This window comes from Schistocerca cancellata, chromosome 7, assembly GCF_023864275.1.
Source record: "Schistocerca cancellata isolate TAMUIC-IGC-003103 chromosome 7, iqSchCanc2.1, whole genome shotgun sequence".
In the NCBI taxonomy this organism is placed as follows: domain Eukaryota; kingdom Metazoa; phylum Arthropoda; class Insecta; order Orthoptera; family Acrididae; genus Schistocerca; species Schistocerca cancellata.
In genome coordinates, this window is record NC_064632.1 from 590249912 (window position 1) to 590270686 (window position 20775).

Below are 20775 nucleotides of genomic sequence, written 5' to 3' on the forward strand. Positions count from 1 at the left end.
CTGTTAACGTTTACATTCTGCTGCCGTTCTGCATTTTTTGGCGGTCTGATATTGCGATTTGCATGCTCCTCCTTATGCAACAACTTCTCAACTCTCTCCAAATAACTAATGAATTTATGAACGTCGTCCCCCAGAGCTGTAATAATCTTGTTTCGCCAGTTCATGGGCAGTGTACCTTCCAGGCCCATAAAAATTTGTTCTGCCTCGACTTTATCGTTTAAATCTGTTAAATTTGTCATCCACTTTAACGCGAACTTTCTTATGCTTTCCTTTCTGGGATTGAACTTTTCCCCAGCCCAGAAGCTACTTAACAAATCCATTTGTTTTTGCTTGTACGAATATTCTTTAGAAAACGCCTCATTAAATTTATCTAGTGTATCGTACTGTTCAGTAGTGACAGCTCCCCCACCCCTCCCAAGTTCTAGTCTCTCTCAAGAATTTAGATGTAATAAACGCTATTTTTTGTCTGTCTGACCACAAACTAGCTAGAACACCTTCAAAATCATTCCAAAATTGTTTTGGATGTACATTTCCTGTCGTATAAAAACGTAAAAACTGCCTGTTAGTGACGTACGGTATTTCAGACGATTCTACCATAAAACTACAACCACTACTGTTAATTCCATGCCTGAAGCTAGTTTCAACTTGATGTAATCTACTGCTATGCTCATCCAACTGATTTTCGAACTCTTCTTCATGGTTAGTTAGCTGAAGAACATTTTCTACAGACACACCCACTTGGTCAGACACACTTTTTACTTCATTCATACATTTGGCATATTCAGACCGATTTTACTGTCTATCAATTTGTGAACATTTACACATATAGACTACCACAGCTACTTTTACCTCTGCCATTTGTTGTTTCCAATAGCAACTTTCTCAAGGCATCTGTTAATTCACTTTTTACAGTTTTAATGAATTGTTGGCAGTTATTCTCAACTTGGGAAGTTCTGCCATCCACTTTATTTCCTAAAGACTTCAAATAATTTTTACACATTTCTTTTAAAACAGCAGTCTCCTTTCCGAGTTTTTCATCAAATTTACTAATTTTCTATCAATTGTTTCAGCCAAATTAGTATGTTGTTTGTTTCCATCTTCTATAGAACCCATTAATGCATACTTCCAGGTTCTATTTTCTGCATTACTGTTTCCTGTTTACCTTATTCCACCGGTACTATATCAAATTTGGTATCCACATTTGACACATTTGATTCAGTAACGCTACCAACACTGTCATCACTCAATTGGTTGTTACCGATTTCATGCTTAATGTCACATTCAGGATTTATATTATCCCCACTACTTACAATAACTGACATCCTCGAAGCGGATTCGACTCTACTGTCTGTAAATAACACAGAAATATCATCAAAACCTCCTCTCTTACTTTAACATCTACTCCTTCCCTCTGTTCTAGTGTGCAAGTTTGTGAAGCACTTACACTGAATGAGAGCTCTTCCTCTCTTATCGTATTTACAAAATCTTTATCACTTTCCATGTTACTCAGTCTTTCAGCACACACACTCAACAAATGTAACAAACTTAGTTTCAGGGTCCCAGTTCGTCGTGTAAGTTGGCAGAGCTGTGCTGCCATACTGCTGCTCGTTGATACCACTATGACGCCGCCTGCTGCTTTGATGCACCCTCGTTCTGTTGACTGTTTAACATCTTCTTTCTTGTCAGTCTCTCCGGCGACGCGATGTGGGTTCCATTCAAAATTCTACGTGTACTGATTTACTAAATTTTTCATTATCGCTCACTATACAGTATTTCACATAATTTCTCTCAACCATAGATTCAATGTACTACTGCTTTTTAACTGTTTTCCCGGCACCGATGCACCATGTGCGGCGGCGCAGTTTCTTTCGTCCTTTACCCGCACCTACCTGCGAACTCGTTTGCAGCAGAACGCCAGTAGGAGAAACTGAGCAGAAACCTACTGTACTGCAACTCACACCAGGCTGCATACAACGTAACTATTCCAAGAATAGTTAAAAGGTCTAAATCTTGAATGAAAGGTGAAAATACTTGCAAAACTTTGGTGGATTTTGAACCTTGATAATGTATGCATTCATTTCCAAGCCTGTGCTAATCCTAACAAAGTCATGCACAAACTGTTTCATTCACGTTTGCACGTTTATGGTAGGAAATTTCCCGAAATATGAACTGGTACTACACGCGGATTGTTCTTAAATGAAAATGCTCCCCATCGGTGTCTAATGCACTCAAGTTTTTAATAACCGATCTGCTTAATATGCCACGTGGAATTACTTTTCTCATACACAAAATTACTTAAAAATTCCTTACTTTCTAAAAAAAAAACCCGGTATAAATATGCCTTCACTTTAAAACACTTTTGAAACATGTATCAGAACTAAAACCGGCAAATTACAACTTCCTTCAGAGCTCATACTACACACGACCGTATCATTGAAAGGACTCCTTAGACTTCTTAGACTGCTGTCAGCATTCTATATATCCAAGAGAAAAGACGTGTGAAGAATACTCCATTCTGATTGGTCAGTATTTTTTAACGCCAATAGAAAAACATTATCCTCCCGTGTTAGTCCGCGCTTTTCTTGACTAACCAATCAACAAATAACACGCTTTTGTACTGTAGTTTTTCCCCCAAAAAATATTTAACATTCTGATATTTTGTTTATATTTTACATTATTAACTGTTTTCATTTGCACTCGAATTGGCTTTCCTTTTGCCATAAACTTACTTACTTACAAAAATCCCTATCATCTGCATTCTCACTGTCTTAAAACCTTGTCATGTAGTTCGTACAGCAATCATCAGTAGAACAATGATCTATATAATTAATTTAGACCACATTCACAGTACTAAAAGCATATAAAAACTGTACAAACATAAATAAACAAAAAAGCCTTCTAGAAATATACATAACACAAACATTCTCTTGACCTGTTTCTTGAATGTCTCTGAGAACTACTGGACTCTGGTGGTCAAAATTCTTAACTGCATTATAGTTCGTTCTTTTTAGTCCTGTCTGCTACTGTCCTCTATCAGATGAAAATTAGAGCTATGTACTCAACTGAACCCGCTTCAGACCATCTGTCACCGTGCACGCATGAGGCATTCTCCCAATACACAGGCTTTAGACAGGAGCGATATAAGGCACCACATCTCAAGAGGAACAGAATAAAAGAGTACTAAATGTCTGAGCTTTTGGCCAAAAGGCTTCGTCTAAAGTAGACAACACACATACATTTATGCAACTACGACTCACACACAATCTGATGGCCAGAGAAAGTAATTACATGTGTGGTGTGTATGTGTTTGTGTGTGTGTGTGTGTGAGAGAGAGAGAGAGAGACAGAGAGAGAGAGAGAGATATGTGTGCTTGCATGAATGTGCATGTGTTATCTACTTTAGGAAAAGCTTTTTTGCCAGAAGTTCACATGTTTAGCAGTTTTTTTGTTGTGGCTATTTGCATCTCAATTTCTCCTCTTTATGATGAGTAGCAATTTATCATTTTCATAATATTGTCATTGTTTCATCCTGGATTTTCCACTGTTTAATTTTGCCTAATGGAGTTTCCTCCATTCCATGTCCAGTGCTGTTTTCCTAACTTATTATCTATCTTCTAATTAATTACTTTACTCTGTGTCGTTCCTTTTGTTTCTCTTTTTCCTGTATTTTCCCTTTTACCTTCTTATATATGGCCTCAGTAGCCAGGGACAGTTTTCATATGTGTGTGAGCACTATGGTTGTGTGAATGTGTTTGTGTTGTGTGCTTTAGAAGAAGGACTTTTAGCTGAAAGCTTACGTGTTTAGCAGGACTTTTGCTGTGCTTTTTGTGATTTAACATAGTGAGTAACGATCTGTCCTTTACGTAATATTGTCATGTACTTCTATATATCATCACATTAATTCATTTGGTTCGCCTTATCATCTCATAACAACTTAAATGGCCAGTATCAGTTTTTATTTGTGTCAGAAAATAATTAAGTGTATCAGTAGAACAATACAGTACTCTCTGACATCAATGTACAACTTTACATCATAGCTCCAAACAAAGTAGTGTTTTCAGAATGAGATTTTCACTCTGCAGCGGAGTGTGCGCTGATATGAAACTTTCTGGCAGATTAAAACTGTGTGCCCGACCGAGACTCGAACTCGGGACCTTTGCCTTTCACGGGCAAGTGTTCTACCATCTGAGCTACCGAAGCACGACTCACGCCCGGTCCTCACAGTTTTACTTCTGCCAGTGTCTCGTCTCCTACCTTCCAACCTTTACAGAAAGTTTTGAAGGTACGAGACGAGATACTGGCAGAAGTAAAGCTGTGAGGACCGGGCGTGAGTCGTGCTTCGGTAGCTCAGATGGTAGAGCACATGCCCGCAAAAGGCAAAGGTCCCGAGTTCGAGTCTCGGTCGGGCACACAGGTTTAATCTTCCAGGAAGTTTCAAAGTAGTGTTTTCATTAGAAATGTAAAAATATATGGGACACTTCTTATAATGTATTTCCTTGTAAATGTATTGACATAATTTAACTTACTGCGTGTATTCAGACCACCATTGATCCATGTCATACTAAATATGTTAAATATTACAGGATTCTAGTTAGCTTCTTATTTCTGTTGAGAAAATATGGAGAAGGGGGGTGTTGTCACATTTGTCAAAACTATTTTAATTTCAAGAATACTGATGTTAATAAATTTTGCTCAGGGCAGCACTTGGAAGCTTGTGGAACAGACGAAGTGTTTCATAATAAGTCCTTTATAGTAGTAAGTATACACAGAGCACCTTCAGGAAACCTTAACCTCTTCATAAAGAAATCTCAAAGCTCTGTTGTCCCAACTCACAGTAAAAAAACAAGGAAATAGTGGCTCCTGGTGATATTAATGTGGATTTATAGAAAAGGATTGTCAGTGAACAATTATTGCAGTCAGTAACACCATCATTCAATTTAATTCCAGCTGTGAACTTTGCTACCATTTATAATATCTTTGTAGAAAAATCTACTGATAAAAGTCATATCATAAAACCAGTAGTAAGTGGGCTATCTGATTGCGACATGTATCATGTTGTCTTCAATGTTGTAACTTATCAGGATAAAAAATCTATTTAATCTGAGTACAGGATGGTAATAAATCACTAAAAAATTGAGAATTTTAGGAGGTTGCTGAAAGACATAAGTCGAATAGATGTTTACAATATTTCTGACTCAAATGGAAAATACAAAGCACTCATTAATAAAGTTATTTCATCTTTTGAAAATTGTTTACCCATAAAGGTAACTCAAATCAAAAAGAATTCTAAAAGTAAACTGTGGATTACAGAAGGAATAAAGATACCATGTGGGACAAAAAGGAAACTGTATCTAATATCCAGGAACTGCTCTGATGTTAGCACTGTAATGCATTACAAAGAAGACAGCAAAGTATCGAAGCAAGTAATCCATTATGAGAGAAAGATACTTACGAGTCACAACAAATTAAAAACTATAAGGGATATAGTGAAGACAGAGACAGGTCGGTCCAAAATGGAAGAGGAACAGATAGCTCTAAAAATAAATAGGACTTTGGTAACAATTGCATGTAATGTCGCAAACCTCTTAAATAAATACTTTGTTTCAGTTGCTGACAGCTTGGGGTTTTCAGGTTCTGCGAACTGTACAAATATCTTCAGTAAAATGGAAAAGACACTTACATCTCCCAAAGAAGTAGCATCTATCATAAAATCCTTAAAATCAAAGTAATCTAGAGGTTAAGATAACATATCAACAAAGTAAATCAAACAGTGTCCACGCGAGTCGAGTTTTATCTCAAATCATTTGTGTACTCAATCTCTTATCAGCAGAACATTTCGAAGCTGGCTAAAATATGGTGAAATTACGCCTCTTTACAAGAAGAGGGATAAAGAGATACTGTCAAACTATCGATCAATTTCACTCTTGCTGGCTTTTCAAAAGTGTTTGGAAAAATTGTGTTCAAGCATGTCTTTAATCTCTGACTACAAATAACATATTGTGCAAGTCACAGTTTGAATTCCTTAAGGGTTCTGATATGTTGTTGTTGTGGTCTGCAGTCCTGAGACTGGTTTGATGCAGCTCTCCATGCTACTCTATCCTGTGCAAGCTTCTTCATCTCCCAGTACCTACTGCAGCCTACATCCTTCTGAATCTGCTTAGTGTATTCATCTCTTGGTCTCCCTCTACAATTTTTACCCTCTACCCTGCCCTCCAGTACTAAGTTGGTGATCCCTTGATGCCTCAGAATATGTCCTACCAACCGATTCCTTCTTCTAGTCAAGTTGTGCCACAAACTCCTCTTCTCCCCAATTCTATTCAATACCTCCTCATTAGTTATATGATCTACACATCTAATCTTCAGCATTCTTCTGTAGCAGCACATTTCGAAAGCTTCTATTCTCTTCTTGACTAAACTATTTATCGTCCATGTTTCACTTCCATACATGGCTACACTCCATACAAATACTTTCAGAAACGACTTCCTGACACTTAAATCAATACTCGATGTTAACGAATTTCTCTTCTTCAGAAACGCTTTCCTTGCCACTGCCAGCCTACATTTTATACCCTTTCTACTTCGGCCATCATCAGTCTTTATGATCCCCAAATAGCAAAACTCCTTTACTACTTTAAGTGTCTCATTTCCTAATTTAATTCCCTCAGCATCACCCAACTTAATTTGACTACATTCCATTATCCTCATTTTGCTTTTGTTAATGTTCATCTTATACCCTCCTTTCAAGACACTGTCCATTCCGTTCAACTGATCTTCCAAGTCCTTTGCTGTCTCTGACAGAATTGCAATGTCATCGGCGAAAGTATTTATTTCTTCTCCATGGATTTTAATACATACTCCGAACTTTTCTTTTGTTTCCTGTACTGCTTGCTCAATTTACAGATTGAATAGCATTGGGGAGAGCTACAACCCTGTCTCACTCCCTTCCCAACCACTGCTTCCCTTTCATGTCCCTCGACTCTTATAACTGCCGTCAGATTTCTGTACAAATTGTAAATAGCCATTCGCTCCCTGTATTTTACCTGTGCCACCTTCAGAATTTGAAAGAGAGTATTCCAGTCACCATTGTCAAAAGCTTTCTCTAAGTCTACAAATGCTAGAAACGTAGGTTTGCCTTTCCTTAATCTTTCTTCTAAGATAAGTCGTAGGGTCAGTATTGCCTCACATGTTCCAACATTTCTACTGAATCCAAACTGATCTTCCCTGAGGTCGGCTTCTACCGGTTTTTCCATTCGTCTGTAAAGAATTCGTGTTAGTATTTTGCAGCTGTGACTTATTAAACTGACAGTTCGGTAATTTTCACATCTGTCAACACCTGCTTTCTTTGGGATTGGAATTATTATATTCTTCTTGAAGTCTGAGGGTATTTCGCTGTCTCATACATCTTGGTCACCAGATGGTAGAGTTTTGTTAAGCCTGGCTGTCAGTAGTTCTAATGGAATGTTGTCTACTCCCGGGGCCTTGTTTCGACTTAGGTCTTTCAGTGCTCTATCAGACTCTTCACGCAGTATCGTATCTCCCATTTCATCTTCATCTACATCCTCTTCCATTTCCATAATATTGTCCTCAAGTACATCACCCTTGTATAGACCCTCTATATACTCCTTCCACCTTTCTGCTTTCCCTTCTTTGCTTAGAACTGGGTTTCCATCTGAGCTCTTGATATTCATACAAGTGGTTCGCTTTTCTCCAAAGGTCTCTTTAATTTTGATGTAGACAGTATCTATCTTACCCCCAGTGAGATAAGCCTCTATGCCCTTACATTTGTCCTCTAGCCATCCCTGCTTAGCCATTTTGCACTTCCTGTCGATCTCATTTTTGAAATGTTTGTATTCCTTTTTGCCTGCTTCATTTACTGCATTTTTATATTTCCTCCTTTCATCATTTACATTCAAAATTTATTCTGTTACCCAAGAATTTCTACTAGCCCTCGTCTTTTTACCTAATTGATCCTCTGCTGCCTTCACTATTTCATCCCTCAAAGCTACCCACTCTTCTTCTACTGTATTTCTTTCCCCCATTCCTGTCAATTGCTCGCTTACGTTTTCCCTGAAACTCTGTACAACCTCTGGTTTAGTCAGATTATCCATGTCCCATCTCCATAAATTCCCACCTTTTTGCAGTTTCTTCAGTTTTAATCTACAGTTCATAACCAATAGATTGTGGTCAGAGTCCACATCTGCCCCTGGAAATGTCTTACAATTTAAAATCTGGTTCCTAAATCTCTGTCTTACCATTATATAATCTATCTGAAACATTTTAGTATCTCCAGGCTTCTTCCATGTATACAACCTTCTTTTGTGATTCTTGTACCAAATGTTAGCTATGGTTAAGTTATGCTCTGTGCAAAATTCTACCAGGTGGCTTCCTCATTCATTTCTTAGCCCCAATCCATATTCACCTACTACGTTTCCTTCTCTTCCTCTTCCTACTGACGAATTCCAGTCACCCATGACTATTAAATTTTCGTCTCCCTGCACTACCTGAATAATTTCTTTTGTCTCATCATACATTTCATCAATTTCTTCATCATCTGCAGAGCTAGTTGGCATATAAACTTGTACTACTGTAGTAGGTTTGGACTTTGTGTCTATCTTGGCCACAATAATGTATCCACTATGCTGTTTGTAGTAGCTTATACACACTCCTATTTTTTTATTCATTATTAAACCTACTCCTGCATTACCCCCATTTGGTTTTGTATTTATAACCCTGTATTCACCTGACCAAAAGTCTTGTTCCTCCTGGCACCGAACTTCACTAATTCCCACTATATCTAAGTTTACCCTACCCATTTCCCTGTTTAAATTTTCTAACCTACCTGCCCGATTAAGGGATCTGACATTACACGCTCCGACCCTTAGAACGCCAGTTTTCCTTCACCTGATAATGACATCCTCCTGAGTAGTCCCCACCCGGAGATCGAATGGGGGACTATTTTACCTCCTGAATATTTTACCCAAGAGGACGCCAACATCATTTAATCATACAGTAAAGCTGCATGCCCTTGGGAAAAATTACAGCTGTAGTTTCCCCTTACTTTCAGCCATTTGCAGTACCACAACAGCAAGGCCATTTGGTTAGTGTTACAGGGCCAGATCAGTCAATCATCCAGACTGTTGCCCCTGCAACTACTGAAAAGGCTGCTGCCCCTCTTCAGGAACCACACGTTTGTCTGGCCTCTCGACAGATACCCCCCCCCCCCCATTGTGGTTGCACCTACGGTACGGCTATCTGTATCGTTGCACCTTGCAAGCCTCCCCACCAATGGCAAAGTCCATGGTTCATCGGGGGGGGGGGGGTTCTGATATAGAGAAGCCTATTTACATGTACAGTGAGAACGTCCTTGATTTGTTAGATAAAAAATTAGAGGCTACTGGTATTTTATAGGACTTGACAAAAGCCTCTGACTGTGTGAATCACAGCATTCTCTTATTCAAATCTGAATATTATGGTGTCACTGGCAGTGCTGCGAAATAATTTGACACTTAACCTAACTAACAGCAAACAAAGGGCGTTTTTGCGAAGTACCAGTGCAGCATGCGGTCAGTCTTCATCTAATTGGGAATCAATTCTTGTATATATTAATCACCTCTCATCTGTTAGATTTCCAGATGCCAAGTTTGTTTTGTTTGCAGACGATAAAAAACATTGCAGTAAGTAGCAAGTCAAGTACAGATTTAAAAATGGCTGTTAATCAAATTTTCACTGACATTAATAATTGATTTAAAGCTAATTCACTGTAGTTAAATTTTGAAAAGACCCACTATATGAGTTACAGTTCAGAACCTGTAAGAAATTTCATTCCAGCATGAGTGTATCACATGAAGACATACAGAGTGAAGAGGTTGGCAGTGTTAAATTTCTGAGGTTACAATTCGATATTAAAGTCAGTTGGGATTGCATATCAGAGAACTGCTGAAGCGCCTAAACAAGTCTGTGTTTTCAGTGAGAATGTTACTAGATGTAGGAGACACAAATATAAAAAACATGCATACTTTACTTACTTTCATTCTATGTCATATGGGATCATACTGTGGGATAACTTGTCAAACTGAGCAAAACCTTTTAGAGTGCAAAAACGTGTAGTAAGAGTCATTGGCGGTGTAAATTCAAGAACATCATGTAGAAACCTGTACAGAGAACTTTGTATTCTAACCACTGTTTCTCAGTATATTTATTCCTTAATGAAATTTGTTACAAATAATAAGTCTCTATTTACAGCTCAATGCATAGAATGAATATTAGGAATAAGAACAGTCTACATATAAAGCTAAAATCCCTTACCTTGGTTCAAAAAGGGGTCCAGTATTTAGGAAAATACATTTTCAATAAATTGCCAGCAACCATTAAAAACTTGCTATCAGATAAAGCACGGTGTAAATAGAGTTTGAAAGACTTTTTGATAAGCAACTCTTTCTACTCTGTGGATGAATATCTTAACAGGACTGTTAGACTGACTTAGTAAAAATGTCTGTTAGATTTCAGTGTTGAGAGCATTTGGTCACGACAGTCAAGAGTAAGTATTTTGTGTTTGATAAATTTATTAAAAGTACATAACTATTTTCATTCTGACAGTGTATTAATTCAGTAAATATTAGCATTTCCACTTCACTGTAATGTATTCACGTATTTTGACAATATTCTGAAAAATGATGAGGTAGTGAGTATTATATTCAAGTGTTTCATATTTTTTATTTTAGGTTCTCTGACGTCTTCCACACCCATGTGAATCATCTAATTTTTGAGTCTGTGGAATGGAAACTGAATGTAATCTAATCTAAATCTGTGAAAGGACCCTGATCTGAGTCCTAAAATCAGAATTAGTGTTATAACTTTAATGAAAAATCAGTACATTTTATTCTAACATTTGCCCTCAAAGATTAGTAAAAGTGGTCATGTTGCATGTGAAGTACATTGTATGCTAGAGATGTAGCAAAGCACAAAATGATTTCAAGTGACTCAATGCATAATACTAAAGTAACATATATTCATCAAACCAGTCAGTAAATTGAAAACAGCTTGAATCTGACAGTAGTTAGCAACAATTTTAAGATACATTTTTAAATTTTGTTTAGCACTACATTGTTTTATGTATGATAAGCCTATATTCATCCACAGATGCTTGCATTTGTAGATTACCTCTGTGATAAAAGACATCTGCAGATTAATTTCAACAACTTTAGACATCGATTTATTCAAATCCATGCCATAAACTTTAGTGTAGGGAAATGATTTTCTTATTGGTTGGTATCCCATAGTAATGAGAAAGTTTATATTATAGTGAACAGTTGATTTATAAAATAGTTACTGCCGAAACTGTTAGAGAAGTAATTTAATTTATTTACTGAAGTTTTGTGATTAAAGATAGCAATTGCGTCGTTTACTAAAATATATGTCCGATATGGTCTGTGGTCTATCCTATTACTTTTCCCATCTCTAGTAACCTCAATGTCAATGTGACAGTAAATCCTAATCTTCCTTCTTTTATCCCTTTATGGCAAATGGTTGCAACTGCATTGTGTGACCTAAAAACGTTTCAAAGTCTGCATTTTTCTGTATACTGATCATGGTGTGTTTCAGAGATGAGCATTTGGTCTGATTGCCCATGAAATAAGACCAGCTTACGCTATACATCAACAGAATGGGATGTCACATCATTTCATTTCACTTCAACATCAAGGTGTACTCACAAGGACATCATCTCACATCATGTCGATTTGCTTAGCCCATTACCAAATGGGGAACATGAGGTTATGAGACACCATTAGTGATACAAAAAGTCAGAGTTCAGCATCAGGACTGAGGAACTAATGGCGACAAATTTTATTAATCGCCAAAGCAAACGTCATAATGACTAGTTATTCATAATGATGAGTTTTGAACAATTTTTTGCTTTCAGATATTTGGTCTCGTTTATGTAAGAACACTCAAAGAAAAAATTTATCAAAGTCTTCATGGAACATTTTCAATTTGGCATGAAAAGAAAGCAAAATAATAAAATGAAGATTAAGAAGAAATAAAAGCATGAAATCCGCTTCTATAACATAAGATACTGTGACGAAAATAGGTTAACTTCTTATGTTTCGTTTTGATGACACAGTTCCTCCCATCAATGTCACCTTCAAAGCTTTCTAACCGAGAAACCTTGCCAGTGATGTGACATGATATAATGTGACATTCTGTGCCATTGACAGCCTGTGTGGATGCCACCATTTGAAATGCACTGTGGAGTGTTTTGGCATGATATGAGATGACGTACTATCAAGTGTGAATTGACTCTTAGGTGGTGCACTTGAGACCTTAAAAATCTTTGGATTCGCCTTATAACTTCTTTCATTTCTCTCTCAGTTAATGTAAAATTGCTCGGCATTCAAAGATTTGTAGATGACTCAAATTTATGTGATGACTGCACTATAAATCTTCAGGAGTAACATTCTGAACAGCCTTTGTTGGAGAGCTACATTTCAGATAAATAACAGTGATAGTGGCTTTTCCTCAAAACTGTTTCTGCAGTCCTGCATCAGTTAACTCAATCTTACTTTTCACTGAAGGTCCAAATAAGGCATTCTGAAAATACGTCTTGGTCTGGTGTAAACGTACTTGTCGTCTGATGTCGAATAATATACCTCTTAAACAAGGCCTACTTATGCTGACTGTAAAATTTTTAAAATTATTTGATGTAAGTACAGTACTTACATTCTTTGACCAGCTACATTGTATTATACTTTGAGCTCAATGAAAGTATCACACAGTTCTTTTGACGATTTTTAGCAAGTAATTTAGTGGTTTCCTTGACATATCATCCACAAAAGTAAAAAGATCATTTGCTCTATCTCCAGTGCCATGAGCACTGGTCCACAAACATGAGAATTATCTGTTTCATGTAGACATTCTGCTCTTCTGTTTGATGTTTTTTAAAAACTTTTATCGAGACTGTTTCCCTTTTGTGCAATAAATACATGGACCTAAATTGATGGCTGTCCAATACAGTCAATTACCCATTTCTAGCATTAATAAATCTGTACCTGTGCGATTCAGGTGTCACAGTCTTCTTTCCTATAATGAATATTGTCAGTTGCTTGATGATAGACTTTATGCATCTGATACATTCCAGCCACTATACTAAAGCTTTAACAACAGTATTTTATAAATATGGGTGGATATGATTATGGTAATTTATGCTTTGGCTATCATTAATTGTAATGGATGTAAAATAAGCATAGGTATATTCGTATACTTGTAATAATTCAATATTTGAATAAATATTTCAAACTAATTATGTCTTGAAATACCAGATTGACGAAATCTCAAGTTCTTATCATAATTCAGACAAATTAGTATTTTTGTGATTATCAAGTTGAATTTCTTCAACTTAATGTATCCCAATTATTATTGATTTTCATTTTTAAATATGAGCATGAGACTGGTTATTTTTATTACTTAAATATCACACACAACTATTAGTACATGGATTAATTAGAGGTATAACTTCTTATTATTAACTAAAAGTAAATGAATTAAGTATTTCACACATTCCACTTTTTAGTTTTCAAAACAAAAATTATTTTTATCAGAAAATGCACACAATACTATCGAAGGCATAAAATGATCACTTTACTTCTTAGTTTATTCTACTCTTTTTTACCTTTCGTTGCTTGAAGTAAAGTTCAGTAGACTTGTAGCATGCTGAAAGCGTTTCATTTGTGTTTTTGTAATCTCAAGGAAATTTCTATCTAGCTTCTTGCCTCACGAGAGATTCAGAATGATTTAATTTAATCTCGTGAGTGAAGTGTTGGCATTGTATGAAAAAATGTACTAAAAAAATCTATAACATTTATAAATTGGGAATCTGTTATTGCTACTACGAAATTAAAGTAGAAATCTTAAATTAAACAATTATCATTTAACAAAATAATTTTTTGTACTGAAATATAGCATTTTGTGAATAATTCTCACAGTTTTGAACATAACAAAGAATTGTGCCGTATTTCGGCGAAATACTAGGAAATTACAATAATCTTAGCTAAACTCTGAGTCGATAGAATAAAGTATTGATAATAATAAAATAGTCGCAATTGGCGATAATAATGGAATGATTACATAAATTCCTAACAGGAATACAAGTTTAGTTCATTTGAACAAAATGGAAGAAAATAGGAGCCTGATAGCGTAAGATGCTGTCAGAAATGCGCGTGGTTAAAGAAGAAGAAAGAAAAGAAGAGCACGCATTCTTATGTAGAACAAAACACAGACAATAATGGTATGCCGCTCACATTATTCTGGGTGTACATATTCGCTGACTTCCAGGTCATTTGATTGACTTAGTGCTTAAATTATATCGTTAAATCTTAATAGTACGATAGAAATAGAAAATAATATGTTATTACATCATGAGCAGGGCTCAATATTATACCACCTGAGCTGCAGTCGCTATATGTGGGTAACTGCATCATGCCTATAGAAAATAGCATCCTGTACATCACTGAACAATATGCATAACCCACATTTTATTGGTTGACTAATTGTCAGTCTCTAGATTCCAAATGCTGGAACATATAAAAACTTTGTTAATTGTTATCAATTTGTTACTGTCACCACTAGAACTTAAAGATTAACATTACCCTTTCAAACCTACTCAATACTGCTACAATCTGCTACTGTAACTTTTGTAATTTTTATAACTTCTAAGTTGTTGAGAATGTCTTCTTTAGTCATTATGTGCTCTGTGCATCCAGCAAACACTTTGACACGAGGATGCAATAAGAGGCATCAAACATTGTCATTTTCGTCTTTATAAGGAATTATCTGAATTCTGTTTGTTTGGTTTCTTTCTAGTTCTGCACTTATTCGACTAATGACGAATTTTCTGATGTTTGTAGCATTTTATCGACTTGGAATTTAGTTAATTGCAACTAATGTTTACAGTTTTGGTGTGCTTACCAGCTGCCAGTGCGAAACCTGTGGTTTTATTTGTCTCGAAAAACTGGTGTTTCTGTTCTTTCTTGGATTAACCAATGACTAGTTAATTACCACTAATAGTGACGTCTTCATTCCCCACATTCGTAATGAAGATTGGAAACTTGCTGGAACTACACTTAGCATGATCAACACAGACAAATCATTGTCTATTTTCTTCTCAATACTTCTCAATTTGTAGGGCAAGTTCCATAATTTTCGCTAAATACATTTCCAGAGCTTTCACTAAGATCAGTTGTACATCCTTCATGTATTGTAGCAATCCAATTAAATTAGATAAAGCATTCTCTCAAATGACGATCGTAAATTTTGCTGCGTTTCTTTAGCAGTTGTTGCTCCACATAGTTTTTTATGTGGATAAGGTTTCCAGTAGATTCTTTGGATCATTATCAGTACCAGCGATTGTTTCTCGCAATCTCTCATGTTGTAGGAAAATTTCAATGGCAGATTTTCAGTCATTGTAGTTCACTATACCGGTCAACATATCAAAATTAACCAGTGAATGTTCATCCAAAGCAATCTTAGACAGAATCAGATAGTTCAATAAATAAATTTTCAATTCTTTTGATGTGAATACTTCATTAATCTCTTCTAATAAATTATTTCTGGCGCTCATAAATTATTGGAATGTTGACTCCATTCAACCCTTTCAACAGAGTATAAAGTTGATTTAGTGATGAGTTATATTCAAATACACTATATTGTCAAGAACACAGATAATGAAACTGTTATTTTATTCTGTGATAATTACAAAAGAAACCAAAGAAAAAAGCAGCAAATCATCCAACACAGATGTTGCCAACCATTGCAAATACATTCATTTATTTTGTAGTGTCTAGAATTTTTTTCTGTTGTTTCCCTATGTAGAATAAGACAAATACCATGATAATTATTTGAAAAGTCCATGGCTGATTTTTCCTGTTCATTCTATCAAAGAATATTAACCTTTTACTGAGCATGTACCATCATTTCTGTCCATGTGCATGATCCAATTTGTCACAGCCTGACATGTGCCATGTACCATTCTTAACATTTTCAGCACCTTTCCACTCTTCACTTCAGTAAGCCATTAGTGAATTTCCATCACCCTGCCAGTCACCATCTAGTTGTTGTGAGCTGTGCAAGACATTTCTTACCCCATGCTCCTTGGAATGCATCAGTTGATATGGAGGTAAGCTGCTTTTTTGAACTGAATTTCTCTAGGAATATTGGTATAAATGATATAATTATTAATGAAGTACAATGAAATAAACGCTATTATTATTTTTCAATCCTTTATTTATATTTAGTCAAATTGACAACCTTGCAGGTGCTTCATTATCACTTTTGCGAATGTACCAATCCCAGTCATTAAGTTTTCTGATGGCTGCATTCTGCACAGCCGAAGAAATATGGGAGAAATTTCGTAGGTGGAGAGGGATCAAGCAGATGTACATGTAGGAGGAACAGATACAGAAGATGAGGACTATGAGCAGGAAAGCAAGCATGCTTCTGACACAGAACAAGAAGGAAGTGGGTAGAGTGCTTGGAGGGCAGATTTTTTGTGTGCAAAGACAAGTCTATGAAACGGAAAAAGGAAATACCAGCCGTAACCATCAAAACTCAGAAACGTAGTATCATAACCTATTTATCTAGAAGAAAGTTGTACTTCAAAAGTGTAGTGTCTATCATTTATTCATTTTCTATTTTATTTGATGAACATATAGTGACATCAGCTGTAAATTGCACCAAAGTGTACAAAGAGTTGTTAAAAAAATAAGTATTCCAGAGAGTGGGATGCCAAACATATGACAAGAGAAGAACTACTATTGTTTTTGAGGTTACTCTTTTTGGTTGGGCTTCACAAAGTCTCTAATGTGGATAATGAGGATTTATAGGAAGATATAGAAGTCTTTAGTGTCACAATGTCATGAAGATGATTTTTGTTTTCACTTAGGGTTATCAGATTTGATGACATTCACACCTGTGAAAGTAGGAGTAAACATGATAAATTGGCACCTGTGAGGGACTTTAGCAGTCGTCTAAATAATAATTGTAAAAATGAATTCAGCCCAGGTGAATATTGTAAATAAACAAACAGCTTATACCATTCAGGAGCAAATGTCCATTTAGGCAATATTTGCCACAAAAACCCAAAAGGTACAGAATAAAAGTTTTCACATTAGTAGATGCCAGAATGAATTATTTAGCCAACTTTGAAATATATGTAGGCGCACACAACCAGAGGGACCGTTTTGTCAGGACAACACTGTATTATCGAATTTGAACAGGTTGATTGAACCTGTTGTGGGTATCAACGGGACTATAACTTGTGACAACTCGATCAGATATTCCTTAGGAAAAAGTTAACAGTTGTGGGTACCCTACGAGAAAATAAGCGTGAAATTCCGCCATAATTTCAGCCTACTAAGCATAAAACACTGAATAGCAGTGTTTTTGGATTCACTAAAGATGCGACTTTGGTATCGTACGTTATAGCCGAAAATAAGGTGGTAATATTATTATCAACAATGCATCATGATGCTGCCATTGACATATGAACTGGTGTGAAAGCGAAGCCCAAAATAATCACCTTTTGTAACCATTCCAAAAGTGGGGTTTATACATGCGATCAGTTGCGTGCAAATTTTAGTGTTGGTAGCAAGCAAGACGGCGGCGAATAGCCATATTTTTCCGTTTTCTAAATGTAGTAGGTATGAATACGCATTTGCTGTACAACATTGGCCCAAAAACTGATAACCTACTATTACGGAATACCAAAGGAAATTGAGACTCTTTGGTTGAAAAGCACACGAGAATGTGGCTGTGTATACAGTAGATAATGTCCGCCCCCGGTAGCTGAGTGGTCAGCGCGACAGACTGTCAATCCTAAGGGCCCGGGTTCGATTCCTGGCTGGGTCGGAGGTTTTCTCCGCTCAGGGACTGGGTGTTGTGTTGTCCTAATCATTATCATTTCATCCCCATCGACGCGAAAGTCACCGAAGTGGCGTCAAATCGAAAGACTTTCACCAGGCGAGTGGTCTACACGACGGGAGCCCGTCGTCACACGCCATTATTATTATTACAGTAGATAATATTCCCAAGCACCTAAGAAAAAAATACATTTGGGAGAAGACATAAAACTGTCAGGAGTTGGTGGCTGATGCTCCTGGACCTTTTAGTGGGAGGTGCAAAATGTGCCCCAGAAAAGATGACAAAAAACCTTCACAGAAATGTTCAAGATGCAAATCGTTTACTTGCAAAGCTCATGCAAACATAGTATATCGAGATTGTATTGATGATTTAGAATGAACTGTATTATCAGTTTTAATATAAATTCACTATATTACGTTTCTGTTACTGTAATTTTCAACTGCATTAAATAAAACCGTACATGTTTGTTGTTTTCGAAATAACTTATTTGTTTCCCTTTATCCTGGAAGAATATTTCAAAGACCATACAGCGAAGTTTATCGTTACTGAAAGCACCAAAGCATGAGGACATAAATGATCGCCGATGCCTATAACTGGACCTCCACAGCATGCACCTATCTAAGGTTTAAAAGGGGAGAGAGTCTGACACTTCATTCATTCATTCACACATCATGTTCCATACCATGAAGGAGCTTTCAGGACTGTGACATATGTCGTATTACACATTAACAGACAGAAGCAACCACTGCTGGCTTTTTAAGTATAGTAACAACAAAGAATGACTAGGCTAATCAGCACAAATTAGTTATGATAATACTTTATATGCGTGTATTAGGAGTCACAGAGCCTCCTTCTGTCTAATCAGCTACTGTTTTCATTCAATATTTTAAACAAAGCGATTATGTAACTTTAAACAGACCACTGTCAGGTGTCACAGCAGTGGACTGGGGTCAGGGGAAACAACTGTAGCAGTGCTTCACTGACATTAACTGTAAAAACATACTATGCAGTTACAACCATGTGTTTATTCAACAATATCTATATACTATCGTTACCTTTCTCTGAAGTACATATGACTCATACTGTATTAATAGAGCATTGTGAGCCGAGCTGAAGCAATGCCCATGTAAAAGAAAGAGAGTTGTGTACGCAGTTCTGATGGTCATGCACTGTGTGCACATTTTTCTGCTACAACTGAAGCTAGCTTCAGGCAGCGAGGCATGCGCGCACACTGCTATTGGCTAGGGGTGGTTTGCACGTTTTTCAGCCACAAGCTTCAGACAGGCTTATAATACAGACTAACGGAGAGTAACAGTACTTGTACAGTATTCCTTTGCTCAGTCTGTGGTTCTGCCGAATCTGTATGTATGTTCATCAAAGTACCAGTGTGCCAGTTAGTATCTAGTAATATGATATAGGACTTTTTACACATATTATAAAATAGCCTTTGTTTAAGCCACTTATCATGCATTCTTTCTCAAAATAGGTGAAGATATTTAAAAATGTTTGACAAACATCTGGACTACCGAACTTGGCTCAAAAGACCAATAAATTCACTAGACATTTCAATTGTATTGTGTCTGGTTAGCCAGTTGCAGTGACGTAAATGTGGTGTTTTGCTTTTTATTGTCCAATGTTTGGAAACACCAGGAATACTACTTGGACCAAAACTGTGTTCATGCATTTGGGAAAGGTGAACATGGACTTGCTGTTAACCATCTATGGTCGTCTATAGCTATAGCTCCTTTCAACGAAAATACAATAGAATCTGTGTTTGATGCCCAGCTTAAAGATAAAATATCTCTATATAATCAAAAGGTAAGATGGAACAAGGACTTCCTTAAAAGCCTTATTAATGCAGTGTGTTTTCTGGGAAAACAAGAGTTGGTCTTTCAATGACATGATGAGACAGCAAATTCAGTTAATTGGTGAAATTATATGGTATTGTTGAAGTACACTGCTTAGTGTTATCCTCTTTTAGCGGAGTACATAGAAACATAGTATATCGAGATTGTATCGATGATTTAGAATGAACTGTATCAACAGTTTTAATATAAATTCACTATATTACGTTTGTGTTACTGTTATTTTCAACTGCATTAAATAAAACAATTCATTATTGTTGTTTTCTAAATAACTTATTTGTTTCCCTTAACCTGGAAGAATATTTCAAAGACCATACAGCGAAGTTTATCATTACTGAAAGCACCAAAGCACATATTGTACATGAGGACATAAATGATCCCTGATGCCCATAAGTGGACCTCCACAACATGCACCTATCTAAGGTTTAAAAGGGGAGAGAGTCTGACACTTTTCATTCATTCATTCACACATGTTCCATACCATGAAGGAGCTTTCAGGGCTGTGACATATGTCGTATTACACATTAACAGACAGAAGGAACCACTGCTGGCTTTTTAAGTAAAGTATAGTAACAACAAACAATGACTAGGCTAATCAGCACGAATTAGTTATGATAATACTTTATATGCGTGTATTAGGAGCCACAGAGCCTCCTCCTGTCTAATCAGCTACTGTTTTCATTCAATATTTTAAACAAAGCGTTTATGTAACTTTAAACAGACCACTGTCAGGTGTCACAGCAGTGGACTGGGGTCAGGGGAAACAACTGTAGCAGTGCTTCACTAACATTAACTGTAAAAACATACTTTAACACTAGAACACCAGAACTCTTTCATTTGTTACTGCTTTGCATTATTGCCTAGAGAGCTGAATTTCTGTGACTTTTTAAGAAATAAGATGATTAGTAACTACACTTAATTTGACATTTAATGGGGAAACCTTAAAAGAGAAATATGAAGATTGACCTAGCACCATGGACGGGTCAGCTGTGATCCCTCTG